This window comes from Gymnogyps californianus, chromosome 4 (genome assembly GCF_018139145.2).
Source record: "Gymnogyps californianus isolate 813 chromosome 4, ASM1813914v2, whole genome shotgun sequence".
In the NCBI taxonomy this organism is placed as follows: Eukaryota; Metazoa; Chordata; class Aves; order Accipitriformes; family Cathartidae; genus Gymnogyps; species Gymnogyps californianus.
Genome location: NC_059474.1, coordinates 50266063 through 50281917, shown reverse-complemented (window position 1 = coordinate 50281917; position 15855 = coordinate 50266063). Strand labels below are relative to the sequence as shown.

The following is a 15855-nucleotide window of genomic DNA, read 5'->3' as shown; positions in this document are numbered from 1 at the left end:
AGCTCTTTGAATATAATGGGATTCCTACTCATATCAATAATGCGGAATAGATGCTAGAGGACTTCAGACTTTAATACTAGTTAGCGCCATCATTTGGCAGGTGAGATATTTCCCACAGGTCACACAATTCTACATATTTATTCCTAGTGATTCCACTAATCTCTGCTCTGGAAAGCCGAGCTCCTCAACTAGAACTTCTTCTCCCATCTGATGCAGATAACTCCAGCAATAAGCCTCTAGTGACTGGAACAGATGTTGCTGTTTATTTAATTTATTTATTTTACTAATGCACAGCTGCCAGAGCCAACAAATGAAAAACATTGAATTCCATCAGGATTGCCATTTCCAGTGACTACATGTTAAAGGACAGAGTCCCTAAAAATGATATTTTTTTTAAACAAGAGTGTCAATCTTGAACAAATAATTTCTTATGATAAAGAATCTCAAGACACTAGTATCTGGCAGCTTACATTCTGTAAATATACAAGTTCTTGGGTGTGCAAACTATAACTGATTTCTTAGAGACAAGTGTGTACAACTCATGCTGTACAGTTAGGCCATGTTTCTCAAACTGTAACAGTCCAAGTTCAAAATTAATAACATTTTGTTATATAATCCAATCTATTTAGGATACTAACTACGCGTTGTTTTCTTTTCCTTTGTATAGGTAGATGGCAACCATATGCAAGTTTCCCTTAATGCAAGTGAAATACTACAGAATCTCATTTTGGGGAGACAAATATAAGAAAAAATAGGAAAAGCAAAACAACGCAACAGAAATACCCTAGGAAAGGCAGCTGAAAGACAAATTCCCTTGAATTATAATTCTGACTATTTCTGGTTCTATATTTTGCCTTCAGCAAGACAGTTAATGGCCAGATTTCCAACAGTGGTGGCACTGCCTAACTTTCAGATGCTAGAATGAAACTCATACCTGCATTACAGGTCCTTCATGGAGTGCATGGGGAGAGCTAAGCTCCTTACAAAGCCCATCCAGGAAGTCTCCGCTGAGCAGGGAGCTGCTTAGAGCTAGCTAAAGGGCTATGCAATACAGAAGAGTGTAACTGCAATCCTGTCCTCTCTGGAGATTCAGTGTATGAATTAGGGCTACAAATGAAGATTTTTATAGTTAGCACCGAGAGTCTAGAAACTGCTCTTAGAAAGAACTGAAGGGAGCTGTCTTCAAAACACATCTGCTGAGGAACTGCTGTTGGCCCTAGAAATAGTTCATTAATATCTTATTTGCCTACAAAATAAAAGAGCATGGATTAGTTTTAACTCAGCCAAAGAAATTCAAACTCACCTTTCCTTCCTTGAATCAATGTTTCTTACCCATCAATTTACACAAAACGGGAAACTGGGGAGTCTTTTGAAGCTGGGGTACTATGCTCCAAAGAGCACAAGCCTGGGAAGAGCAAGCAAGAGGAGCGTGATTGTACCAGCTGGCAGCTAGAAAGGGAGAGAGAGAGACTTGGAGCCTGGTCTTTGATCCTAATGCTGTCTATGCATATTATCCAATGATTTTTAAATGCAAAGGGTTATAAGCACTTCTCACCTGCCAGATGCTTTTGAAAAATATCCCAACAGGATTTTATTTCAAAGAATTTAGGCACCTACTAATGCTGTTGTTTGACCCCATATCTCCAAATGGCCATTGACCTCCAATTCAGCAAATTGCTGAGGATTTCAGTAAAACTTCGTATTGAATACCTTGCAGAACAAGGAGAGACCTTAAAATATGGTGCCTTATGTCTGTCATACTGGAGGTTTTGTCTTGACTACTCTCAGTCTGTTTCTGAGAGTCTCTCTCCAGCTGCCTACTATGAGAATTTTAAGTAATTAATCTCACACACAGATAGGTGCCCAGCTTTTCCCTTGCACCGAGTATTTCTTTGGCATGAGTAAAGTCATTATTGGCAAAAAATGAAAAACAAATTTTCAAAAGATTAAGTAAATACTTCTCTCAATTACTTACTTTATACTTATGACTCTTAACAGTTAGCTATAAACTCTGAAGAGAAGTTAAGCTATAATTTAAAACATTAAAACCAACTGAGTTTTCAGAAAAAAAACACTTTTTCTGTACATTGTGTGCAAGAAATGCAAAGCAAAGCTCTCCTTTGCAAGTCTTATTTCTCTCTCTTATTTTCTCTGTAGAAAGTAACACCTACTGACTTCACAAAGTATCTGACAATGGTGAAGAATCACTTTATTCCAGACCTAAGCAAGGAACAAAAAAGCACATGCAGAGGAACAAAATACTACTAAGAATTATTCTCTGATTCACTATAGATTTTTTGCCTAGCAGCTGAATGGTTCATCTCCTATCTAGTATTGGTCCATTCATAGAGGAAATCAGTATTCATAAACTCACACAAGAATGCTACCTAATAATATTTCATTGTATTTTAAGTGGTGTAAGAGACATGCAGACTTATATGATCTTTCATTGCCTGTCTTCTCTCTGCATCTTCCCAGGCATGCAGCTGGACAGTAGTACTATTTAGAGACCAGTGGGCTCGTACACTATGACATTTTCTTTTACCTCCCTCAGTAACAATTCCCAGCAGGTGCAAATTCATGCTAGTTCAGGGGGAGAAAAAAAAAATCCAGTATGTCTGATTTCACATCTGGAAGATAGGCTTCGTGCAACACAGACTGCAGGATTTTCCCATATTGCAGCTTCCCATTGTCAGCAGCTCAGTGATTAGAGAGTCTACCAAAACCGTGGTCTATCAGGAGGACAAAGTGGAAGGTTTTATGAAAGCAGACAGAAGTGAAAGCAGACAGAAGTGTGACTTTGGGAGGGCAATATAATGGTGAAAACTAAGGAAGACGTTATGAAAACAGGGAGAATACTGTGTAGCTATTAATAAGCAAGTGCTTCTCTAAGGAATTTACATAGGTCACATTGTAATTAGCTGGGAGGAGGCCTTGTATCTGAGCCAGTGTTCAATAGTGCTATTGCAGTCTACTAAAATTTTCTCTACTGATGAACTGTCAACATTCTGTTTTTGTAAAAATCTGAGATAATTAAATGATTAAATCTAGATTGTTGGAGGTGACTTTTGAGGGGGTAGGGATAGAAAATGTGGATGTTTTTCCACTATTGACTATGATGTGTGCATGGTTATAGGTTATGGAAGAGTAGCTTTGGCTCTGTTTGCTTAAATACCATGTTCGCTATAATCACAGTCTGTATAACAAGAAAAGCAGAATAATGCTGATAACCTAATTTTCATTAAGAAATGTGTTATGTAGTTCTTGGCCAAAGCTCCCACTGGACCTTGGAGTATACTCGTAATTAGAGAAGGAGGATGAGCCTTTAAAGAGTCTACTGCTACTCATCCTCTAGGGATATATTTTTGTTAAATATCCTTCAGCTGTATTCTTAAGGTAAGCGATTTGCTAGGGTCCAGACATAAATCTTTGCTGGCAGGGATGGTTTAGCAAATCCAAAAGAAATCTATGAGAGACTGAAAAATTTTCTATCCTGCAACTACCCTGCAACAGTAGCAGCCTACAGAGAAGGAAGGAGGTTTTGTCTTGTTTCTGTGAGAAGGGAGGCTTTTTTTTCTTTCTTTTTTTTAAAAAGTTATCAGTTGCCCTCCTCCTCCCCAAGTACACAGCTTGAAGGATTTACAGCACAAGTCCAGGGTTCAGCTCTGTGTTTTCAAAGCATAAAGAGAAAAAGAGAGTATCTGAAGAGGACAAAGGCATGTTCTCAGATAATGCAGAGGATATGTTATAGCATGTGCTTTAGACACATACTCTCAAGCAAAAAAACCTCATAAACAATAGGATAGAGCATAAATGTTTCTAGATGCCTATCTGTTAACAGACATTTTTGGAATCATACTTTCAGCTTCACATATTCTTTATGCTCATTTACGGTGCCCCAGCTCATTCCTGCCCTCATGCTGCTCCCTCATTTGTGCCAGGGTAAGGATTTATGTGGTGGCAGGTGAACCAGATCAAAGAACTGATCCATGATAAAGTTAACTGTAAAAAGGGTGTGGGGGCGTGTGTGTGTTAATTTTAATTTTAATCTGGATCAGGGAACTGATCTCATTTATTAAGCAGCTGCATAGATTTTCTTTGACTGCATCAGGGAAGATGGAAGTGTAGGGAGGGACAGAATGGGTGGAGGAAGGAAGGATTACTTCTTCTGATAGCAGTGCTGACCTGTGCCGTTTCACAGCGTATGAGAAATTAGACTATGAGTGGACTGACTGTTGGAGCAGAGTGAATTAACTTATTCTCAAAATTAGTGTCAGGCCCTTACCATGTATCATCGATAACCAAATCTGGTTTTAAAGAGGAAAAATAATTTTGGTAAAGGGGTAGTGAACTTATTTTGGTTTGTCTCATAAATCACTAATTTATAATGGTCAAAGGTGTGTCTTTTTAACTAAATCCTGTTATATAACTTCTTTAACAAAATTTCTTTTGTTTAAAGAGTTGTCTTGAAACAGGTAAATCAACTAATACCAGTTAAATTAGATTACAAAATCTTTTAAGTTGTTTCTGTTCGTCAAAGTACAGACATTTCAGAATTCATTATCTCTCTTTCTTAACAATCTTAGGTTTCTTGTATTCATTGTATTGCTTAAGCATTTAAAGGTAACATATTAATTTCCAGTCTGTATAAATATTTTTATTAGTTACCAGTCCAGCCAAGTGTCTGGATTCTATCCATGTAAATATAACATTTATCTTTCACGTACTAATGAATTTAGAATGGTACTACATTGTAAATTGTGCGTTGAAGCAAAATAGCTGCAAAACCGTATTTCAAAAAAGCTTGGGGACATCTTTGAACATTAAGGGATAAGTGTGGTTTACACTGTTCAGATGAAATATGATTTAGGTAGAAGTAACCAATGATTTTTCATAAGCATTTAAAGTACAGTGCTTTTCTTTCTTAGTATGTAGGGTTTAGGGTATGTATAGAGAAAATTCTTAAAGGACCTTTCTGAAGATTCAAAGCAGATTTTCTTTTTTCCTATCACTCACAGAAGGTGTGGAAGAAAGGCTGTGACATAGCATGTAACATGACTCAGAACATGTTCCCATATTCCTCTTCATTCTTAAACAGGGCATGCTTATCCTCTAACACCTTTCCTGGAAAACAGATCTCTTGCTAAGAAGCAAATGTAGTATAGGTTTGTTTTACTGAGATGATATCTAGATCACATCTAAGAAAAATCTGTCTTAAATGGGGTAGCTCAGGGGTCACTTAATTTATAGCAAGCATTCTGGTTTGTCAACAGTGACTTGGTTGTTTTTTTTTTTAAATGAAACTATTTCTATCATCTTACGGATTTTCTATTTGTAGTACACCTGCTACTTGTAACTGGAGAGTGTAGTTAAACTCTTTGCATAAAGCACGCTTAATGGACAAATGCTTATAGACCTTTAAAATACGTAACTTGAAAAAAAATGGTATAGAAATTTACAGTAAAAGAGCTCTTCTAAAAACTGTCTGGTTTACATATGTAGACACACTTGGTCATTTTTATCCGTAACTGTAAATGTTTTTCTGATGCTGCAGGCATGGCCCTGGGTCACAGAGAGCAGAAAATTTCTGGAATTTCTTTAGAAAGCTTGAGCTTTCCGTGGAGTAAAACTGGTGACCAAAAGTATGAGCATACATGTTGTTACATTTTCTAACTAGTATAAATACAAACTTAGTTGTAATTATTGCTTAAACTTCACTAGAGGCACTACACAATTGTACTGATGACACAACATTCAAGTCTGGCAAATGCTGTTTGTTAAATCTCGTGTTACCTTTACTACTTGCAACTATCCTGTCAGTCAATTGTGTTTGGGTTCAAGTGTTATGCCTTTTACTTTTATACCTAGGTGAAGTATTTCTTATTAGCTACGAATGCCTTCAGAACAAAGAGGAGGATTAGTGGGAGCTTGTGATAAGTCATCTTTACACTTCCATCTCTTCTAACTCTGTGTGATAGAACAGCTTATCTGATGATTAAGAGATAGGGATGTAAAGGGACAGCTATCTCGGATTCAACCTAATTATCACAGGAAAAATAATTATGGAGTGTGTTTAAAATGCTTAGAGGAGCAATAGAAAGAAGTGAAATAGATTATATCAGCATCCATAACAGGCACTGTTTCAGAGGCTCACTCCTTAATGATCTGCTTATGATGAGATGTTTAACACAAAGGGCATCTTTCATCTGTGTGCTGGCTGTCAGTTCCCATGCTTCTGAGACCAAACAATTTATACAGAAGTATCCTCTCAGTTTCTGCTAAAGTCCTCTAGACAATTTTACTAAATTCCCAAGCTGGCTTCTGCACTGCCATCCTGGGCAGCCACCGAATGCCACCCACCTGCGTACCCAGGCTCTATAGCAGCACATGGAAGCTGCTTCCTGAATGAGTGGTAAGAAATACCAGATCTAATGTAGGAATTCACATCTCCAGCAAGAGACATGCACACCCAGACATCTAGGCAACAGATTCTGGATTCATGTTATGAGGGGGGTGATATTAGTAGCTCTGCTGAGCGCTTCTACCATAGCATTTGCAATAAAGGATTATGTTGAACTAATATTTCATCTTGCAGTTCTGAAAACAATAAACAACAGCATAAGAGGGAGGAATTATAGTCTCTGAGAATGGCAGCTCCCCCTCCTCCTTAAAGCTTAGATTTAGGTTCAACACGTGTCAAGATATTTTACAAGAACCAATGATTCCTCCAGTCTTTCTAAGTAGAGGAACCTGACTCAAGTTAGATCAGTTTTATTTCTGACTGGATTTTTGGATGATGGTTTTGTCCTGGGTTGGGAAATCTTAACTCTGGCATACCTAGGTGTGAGTTAGTTTGTGTGGATCTAGTTAGTTAGTAATCTTAGTAAATTAGTCTTTGATTATATAGAGCATTTGGAGAGAACGCTTCCTGAGCTCATAGAGAACACCATTACACTTGGTAAATTATATTATACATTTATTTAAATGAGCTGTTACCCTAATAGGCCAGCATCTATTCCTATTTTGAGTCATTAGTGAAATCACAATCAGTACCCTGACAGTCTAATTAATTTATCTGAAGCCATTTAAAAAAAAAAAAAAAAAGTCACAATAGCATAGCGAACCATGCTTAACTATTCACAGCAGTCTATCACAGTTACAGTGAGGTATCTAAAAGTAAGAACTATATAGCTAGTATCATTAGGGAATTATCTCTAATTCTAATTTGTAAGTAATATGGGCTAGATTTATAATGGTGCTTCTGGTTTGCAGGTTTTCCATGTAGAAGTCGATGGCAGGAAGTTTTCTTAGTTATTCATAGGGGCTATGTGCGTAACCCTCCAAGAGGGTCTAGGCAAATGGCAGGCAGGTGATTCCCCCAATTTGTACCCCTTCAACAAAGCAAACGGGCCCCAAAGGCCAGCGTGTGGCTCACCGAGGAAAGAGGACTCGAAATGCTCCCGCTTGCAGAGAAACGCGCCTCAGGGAGCACCGGCATTTTCTGCTGAGAGGGAACAACACTCAAACGCCGCGGTATCATCTAAAGAAAAAAAAAAATTCGTAGTAATAACAATTAAAAATTAAAGAGGAGGGTGTGTATAACAGTGCCACCTAGTGACTCGCATAACTGGGGCCACCTTCCTCCTATGGCATCGCTTCTAAAATACAGGGCCTATCCACCACACATTTTTGGTTTGTTTTTTTTTTTTTTTAAAAAACATTGATTTTATTTTTTTTTATTTTTTTTTTTCCTCCAGGAGCGTGTTTCTTTCCGGGCCGAGACCTCCTCACCTGATAACCACAAGTATTACCTCAGAAGGCGGCACCGACCGACGCCCTCCTCTTTCGCGGCCGCTCTTGCCTCGGGCGGGCGGAGAGGGCGAGCGCGGCCGGTCGGGCGCGCTCGCCCTCTCGCCGCCGAGGCAAGAGCGGCCGCCCGCCAGAGGACGCTTCGGGCCCGGCCTCACCCCGCCAGGTCGCGGCTCCTCCCCGCCTCTCTGAGTCAGCGGCCGGTGCCGTGCTGGGGCCGCCCGCCGTGAGGGGTAAAGGGCGGGGAGAAGATGCCCGCCCTGAGAGGACGGAGCCTCCGGGGCGCTGGGTGAGGGCGGGCTTGAGGGGAATCCCTCCCTCCTGAGGGATTAGCACCGGTCCCGGCTGCCCCGTCGCTGACGGCGATTTACCTGGGCGGCCGCTTCCCCTTCCCTCCCCTCCCCTGCCTCCCGGAGCCGGTCGCTTCGGCAGAGAGGGAGCGGTGCCCGCCTCGCCCCTCCCCGGGGAAACTTTCCGCCACCGCCCGCGCCAGGTAGGGGCTGGGGAAGGAGCCGTGGCGGCGGCTGGGGACGGGCCTCGGACCTGGCGGCGGGGCCTCCGTGCACGGGCGCAGTCGCTCCCCCGCCCGAGTTTGGGCAGCGCCCGGGCGCCGAGTTTAGGAGGCGTCTCGTCGGCGGTGCGGGGCGGCGGGCCGGTGTCCCCCGCAGCCGAGCAGCTGCTGTCTGCCTCAGGGCTGCCGAGGGCTGAGGGGAGTATATAGGTCACTGGAAGTAATGCCTGCCTAATCCCCTTTATCTTTTTGGCTCGGCTTTTCGGCTGCTGGTTTGTAGGGCGACCTGGGCAGCGTTGGTCGCAAACTTCTGGGAGAGGACCCAGGCTTCGCGCAGGGCTGCGAGCCGGGGAGCGGGCGAGTGCCAAGGTGAGAGCATGGGATGTGCGCTTTTATTTCAAAGAAGGCTTTTTCGTCACAAGTGTGACGCTTTGCATAGTGCCAGGTATTTCTACTTACGTGTGTTAGCTGCGTGACCCTGTGTGTGGGTTGTCAGTTTGGGTTCGGGCTTCTCTTTTAACAGGCTGGTAACATTGATTTTTTTTTTTTTTTTTTTTTTTTGCTTCAGGACACTCATTGCATCACTCACCAAATCACTGAAGGCTATTTTGATATTTTCTTGGAGTGCCAAAGGAAAGTAGAGGCCTCAGCAACTTCAGGGCCCTGGTAACTGGAGAAGGCAGTGTATCCTGATAAAGTGATTGCTGTGTTGCTCTCTCTGATTTTTGAGGCAATGAGGAACTATTAGCAAGGTCATGTGAAAGTGTTCTGTCACCCAAGGTTGTTGTAGTAACTCGGCATGATTTTGAGTTACTCTATGTGGACAAATCTGTATGTGCAGGCAGATACACACTGTCTGTTAGGAGGTTGTGTGTAGGGCCAGCCTGCCAGTATAAGACGGTTTGCCAGATTGGGGCATATGGTTTCTTATAACTGAGAAATGCTAAGGCACACTTGGTAGTATTTGGAGATTTTTATTTCAGTCTGATTTCCTGGAGTGTGTGATTGGTTTTCTGATTAGCATTAACACATCTCATATGACAATAAGAAGAAGAAAAATGCCTAAAAATGAGTGTGTTATTTTATATGCCGCTATAGTACTTCTGGTTGAACTGCAAAAGACTTCAGAATCTGCCAGTACCCTTTCTCTCTGCCTAGATGTTTTCTGTTTATCAATGCAAAACTCTGATGCTGTGCAAGAGTTTATAGTTGCATTTTTCATCTGTACAACAGTGTTTTTATTCCTCCTCATAGCCGTAAGAAGGATTCAGGGCCTCATCTTGTTAGTGGTGAAGCACGATGCTTTTATCTTATTTTCATTTTCAGAGAGAAGAGGGAGTGATAATAAACTGTCCATTCAAAGAGACCTCTCACACACCAATAAGGTAATAGTGTTAGGTCATGCAGTACAGACCTATGTTTCTGGCCTGTGGTGTTTTTATATCATAATTTCTAGAAGTAAACCTTTTAGAAAAAATGGCGATTGGAAGGGTTTATAATACCTGAAGGAGTGAAGTCGGATTAGGGTTTTCACATTATTCACGTTGCCTTACTTCTGCTGGGCCATGTATAAAGAGTCCCCCTGATCTGAAACTAATCTAAGAATTAGGACTTAATGCTGTAATTCGTTTCTTCCTCTCTGGCTCTGCTTTAATGAACATGGAAGGTCAAAGGGAGAAAGAAAAGACAGAAAAACTTTCAATCTACTTTGTAAAGTATAAATAATTGCAAAGGTCAGGATTGTACCAGTGAGATATTGGTGTGAGGATGGCAGCTGTGAAGTTGATGGAACATCCAGATGCCTTTTTCTGTTATCCATCTCAATCAAGACAAACGTTTTCAATTGACTTCTGCTAACAGCTATTTTAATCTATTTATTGAGCCATGGAAATTGATGATATGTGCTTTGAAAAATAAGTGAATTCTATTAAAATGATGAAAAATGTGTTGCCAAAGCCCATGGAAGAAACATAACTTCATTTACATCTTTTTCTTTTTTCTTTTTTTTTTTTTTTAAACTTTACTGTATCCACGTTGTGTCTAAACTATATGGTGGTGATAGTAAAAATTGAATTATCCTCTGTGAGGTTTGTTTTGGGTTTGTTTTTTTTTTTCTTTCCCCTAAATGGGATACAAAACTTCATAGAATCCGAAACTAAGAGAACCAAAATTGGAGAAACTGCTGCTGATGTGGTTTTATTTGATCCTGGCATGAAAATGAGTTTTAGAAATCTATAGATGTATTTTCTTTTCCAAAGATTATACTAATGCATTGATGCCTGTTAAGCTTAAGCCTTCAGATTTACAGACTCTCAGTACCATCTGAAGTATCAGTTTCTCTGTTAAACTGTTCATTGAAGGGTTATCAAGATTACTTTGATGTACATCAAGTTTTAAGGCTTTTTTAAAAAGAACTTACAAATGCTGCCGTTCCACCCTTGCATATCTTTATTAGTGTACAAATGCTGCTTTTTGATGCTTGCAGAAGGTTTCATTGCAAGGGCTTTTCAAATTTTAATTAGGCTTATGGAAATCTCGTTTAGTTCTTTAGTGTTTGAGTTGCATAGTCGAATTTTAAAAACTGCAGGTCTCCACATCCTGGTATAATGTTATTGTGACTAGTAGTTTCTCTCAAACATTCGAGAGAGATGTTTTCTCTCTCTCTTTGTGCTCTATGGCATGTCTAGAGTCGTTGGTATGTTTGTGGTGTTCGTTATGTGCTGCTGAGAACAGGGCTTTTGTGACCTCTTGTTCCAGTCATCCTTTTTTGTAACAGTTTTATAAGTATATTTTGGTTTACAGACACTTCTCTAAGTGTCTTTTGCTCTAAGACTCTTCTACTCAAACATGCTGATTTGGCATTGTTAGCTTCCGTGGTCTCTTCTCAGCCTCATCAGATAGTTATTTAGTGTAAGACTGGCCTACAACCCAGGAAAAATCGTATTCTCTATCCCCATTGGAGGAAGCCCCCAGGAAAGAGGGCATCAAGGAAGGCTGTTGGCAAAATAGTGCTTTTTGTGTTCTGCTTTTGGGTGTGTTTCAGGTAATGTATTACACAACAGTGGATGCCTATCCTTTAGGTATGTTATGGATGCACTTTTAATGCTCTGATATGTTGAGTCAAGACAAGCAACGTCGGGGTGCTTCCAGAAGATGCTACAAAGACCTGCTGCACTGGTCAAAAGGTGGGGCACTAGCGATCTGGAAATTCTGAAATTTTTTCAGTCCTTTTTGCAGTACAGCATAGTGGCCAAATAAAGGCTTGTAAGTAGCTGCTGGTGTGGCTGTTCTGTAAGAATTGCTGTACCTTTAAAAACTCATGCGAACAGCCTCCAAGAAATGGTGCCTTTTCCTGATTGGAATAATCCATTTGGAAAGTAGAGCTAGGACTTCACTGTGTCACAGGCAGCAGGTCAGTTAGACCTGGATCAAGTCTGAATTTGATCTGGGCTGATTTGAAAGAACAGGTTTAAATGTGCTTGTGAATGCGTACAGCAATAAGTGGTTCTGGCGTAATTACTCCTGTGTAATATGTACACACACCGGGACATTTTAAAGTGTCAACTTAAGTTTGGAGGTGCTGTGATGGTAGCAAAACATTCACAGCTAAAGTTAGTGTTATGAAGACTGAGGAGCTTTTGGGAACACATCTTGCCTTACTTTCTGTCTTAGGCATTGATTGTAAGAATTCCTATTATTATATGTAGGTATCTTTTAGTAAATGACTCATTGATGGTATGATAAGAATGCTTTCCATTTTAAACCATGTGGCCAAAAAATTCTTGTCAAAGGTGATCCTGAAGGGCATGTCCAGGTGAGGCAGTTGCATGTGGAATGGAAGCAGAGCAGGTAAGGTAAGAGCTGGTGACAGTGGTGGTAGGGGCTCAAGGCACATGAAGACATGATCTAAGAATGTGTTACGTCTGATATCTAGTGGGATTACCTTTAACAGAGGAAAGTTTGGAAACATGACACAAATATAGCTATCTGCATGCAGGAGGCCCGAAACCTTAGTTCCATATATATGTGTAACAGTATTTTTCCTCCAAAATCAACTGCCACCTGAAAAGGAGGAATGAAATCCTGAGTTAGTTTGTGTAAGACGTACTTGGGGCTTTGACTCGCATTATCTCTGAACTAAATGCAGCACGTTTTCATAGCAGTTGCAGAATTTGTCCTGAAATTTATTCTGTTTCAAACTGTGGTGGCTCCCCATGGGTGGTAAGTTATTGGGAAATCAATGACTTCTTTTTCTTTTTTTTCTTTTTCTTTAAAAAAAAAAAAAGGTTTAATTGTGAGGTAATACTGAATTGCCTACCTGCACAGTGATGATAGACCATGACAGTTAATTCTGGTCTAATCATAATTAGCATTGTAGAGGACATGTTATCTGCTTCTGGGTGGGGAAATACATAGCTAGATTAGTGCTAAAAGTATTAGGCAAATTCTTATTATGTAATTTTTGCCTTTTAACTGTAGAAGCATAGTCAAATGTCATCTCCTCCCCTTGTACCTCTACAATAGTCTCCAAACAGTATGACAGACACAGGTTTGTTTATTTAAACAGTTGCATGCCTTAGAAGAACTTGTTTGGTTTGGCTTAAAAAAAAAAAGGGGGGGGGGGGCAGGCAAAAAAGCTGTGTGATAATAAAAACACGTGCTAGGTTCTTTGCATAAATAACTGTTGCTGGAAGATACTTGTGCCCTTTATCCTTCTAATTCTAGTTCATTTTTTACAAGTTGCCTGTATTATATATTGGTGGAGGGTAGGATTTATTTCTGAAAATTTTTATATAAGTAGACCTAAGGTAGTGACTATTCTAGTAGTAGTTTAGTTTGCCTGGGGAACTGATAAAGTGATGCCAGCGAAAGAGCTTGCAGCTAGAAGGATTTCCTAATGTACATTAAAAAAATAAAGCCTTTAAGCTATTGACAAGACCTATATGCCAGTAAACTTTTGAATTGTAACTTAAATTTAACTGTTGGCTGTTTTTATTGCACTGTGCTGACGGTTGAAGAGTTGAACTGCTGAAGAATCAATCCCACTTACATTCACAAAATCTTTTGTAAAACCTCAGGTACACCTGGGCAGGAGGGAAGAGAATTTTGTATTTTTGAGTTAGTTTTATTAACAATTGACAGTTAATAATTTGTAATAACTAAACATTTTTCAGATGTTTGTTTTCTGACACACAAGTCAAAGAGCAATGAATGAAAAATTGCTGTTGTGCAGCCAGGTCTGAAAATTAGTGTGGGTTTTTACTAAATTGTGTTAACTCATTTTGATGTGGCATGCTCCTGCCCTAATGCAACAAACCTGAGAGGGAGAGCTAATTTGGCTTGCTCCTTCACCACCGTACTGGCATTACATTAAGAGTAGTGTTTCTGTAAGCATACGTATCTTGAACATGTAAGGGAAGAAGGGAGCCTGAGTAGGGAGGTGCTACTTTTATGATTACAAGTTGAAACATCTGTGGCTTGTTACCTTGTTACACTGGACCCATGTGCTTTATTAAACGTAGCTGTGCTGTTTCCTCCTTGCACATTTGTGAGACTTTTACACTTTGGCAGTGCCATAAATATGTTTCAGTATAGTGTCATAAAATCAGTATTCCTGTAAGAAAACCTATGGAGGACAAAAGCTTATCTCCTCTTTTGAGGAACTCCCTTGATTTTCAGTGCTGGACTTCGCAGGAAGTGCATGCTCCCAACCACAGTGAGATGTGGATTTGTTTCAGAGGTGAGGGCTCTGTTCCTCTCTGTGTGTGACTTAGAATTATGCTGGGTTCTCTCTCCTGTGTGCCTGACTGAGCTACAGTGATAACAGGTGCTAAGCAGCCAAAGATTTTTCTGCAAACCATTAACATCTTCAAAAAAGGGTGTGTCGCTCCTTGTTTTGCTCTGATGTTGTTATCAAACCACCCAAATCGCCTTGGAATGCCTGTGGTGTGGACTGGGACTATCAGTTATATTGGGACTCATGATTCCGAATTTCCAAGAAGTAGTGGATTCAGCTGGTCTGTTACTTTGAGATGGTCTTGCCTTTTTTTTTTTTTTTTTTTTAATTGGCCATTTTGCCATTCATTACAAGGAAGCATAGAACACATAGTCAGCAATAGGTATAACAGGATAATTTCCTTTTTGAATTGCTGAGTTGCGTAAGATTAATTATGCTTGCCTGCTTGGAGTGGTTTCAGGTAAACAATTAGAAAGTTCTTTATCAGCTCCTTGAAGCATTTTCATAGGATGAGGAGCATGTGAAGTGGAAGTACATTTTCTCAAAAGTGAAAAAAAAAAAAAAAAAGGAATAATGGAGGAAAATAAACATGGAGGGCAGAAACTGATTTGCCCTCACAATTATTTCTGTTCTTAACGTTTTGGTCCCAGCAATGTGAACAACACTGGGAGACGTTAGCGTGAACTGGCTTGCAGATAACACAGAGGTTTTATGGATGTCAGTGGTTACATCTGCCTTCAGCAGTATTTTGCTGGCATGATTTTTGCAGTGGTGATGTTTGCCAGCAACAGCCCCGTGCTTAGGGTTACTGACTTGCTAGTGTTACAGCAGAACACACAGTAGTATTGAATTTTTGGTTTTGCAGAATTTCCTTAGTCTAGATAGAGCTAGGTTTGTTTTGCTTGGATGCCAGTGGAGTCCTTAGACTTGGCAAACTTTTTTTCTTTTCACAAGAACCTTTATTATTGGGGAAAAAAAAATATTCAGAGAGAAACAACTAAGGCAGTTTAGCAAACACTGCATTTATGATGCATGCTATTTACAAGTTGTATCTTTTGTTAGTAATAGTGTTTTTAGCAACTTACTTGTTAGCAAAATGGGTAAATCAGAAATGATAAATAGCATCCATCACCCAACATTAAGGATGTAGGGAAAAAGGTCAAAGGAAGTGATAATGCTCTTCGTAAGATCGACTTCTGTAGCTGAGGGAGTAGACAAAGTTCTGGGCACACAGACATTGGTTCTGCTGACATGCAAGTCAGCTCAGTTAAAATGACTGAATTATTTGACTTTTGGTGTATATAGAAGCTATCTGAACGCTTTTCCAGGTATTAACGTTTCTTTTAGTCTTTGCCTATAAGGAAAAAATTGTTAGCAGAATTTGTGGCTTGTATTTGCATGAACTTTTCCCATTAGCCTTCAGTGAAATTAAACAGCATTTGAATTACTTTGTGTGCAGATACATTTTTAAAAAGTTAAATGAATTAAAGATGAATGAAATGTTATCTGATTCTTCCTCTTGACAATTTAAAAATCTAAAGTGATAGTAATGCCTCCCATTTCATGGATGTTGTATTAGTTTAGGAAGTGATAAACTGCATAGCTTAAATTCAGTACTTGCTGTACGTTATATCATTACTATAGCACGTACATGTGTAATGATTCAATAGGTGGAAAGTTACTGTTTGATTTTTAAAGTAGCAGCAAGTGTGGGGGATAAAATTTTGTTTTATTGGCAGCAAGGCATATTCTATTACTAGTGGTAACATTTGTACAGAGTTTTGGCAAACATTTAAAG

General features: G+C 39.8%; 1 protein-coding gene across 1 annotated transcript in view; it reads left to right on the top strand.

The window, feature by feature from the left end:
- The first annotated feature begins 8666 nt into the window (after nt 1-8666).
- The window catches only part of FHIP1A (FHF complex subunit HOOK interacting protein 1A), a 91348-nt gene continuing 84159 nt past the window's right edge, over nt 8667-15855 (top strand). The window contains exon 1 of the mRNA XM_050896073.1: nt 8667-8689. The gene's annotated coding sequence lies outside the window, so the exon portion shown is untranslated. The remainder of the gene's footprint in view (nt 8690-15855) is intronic.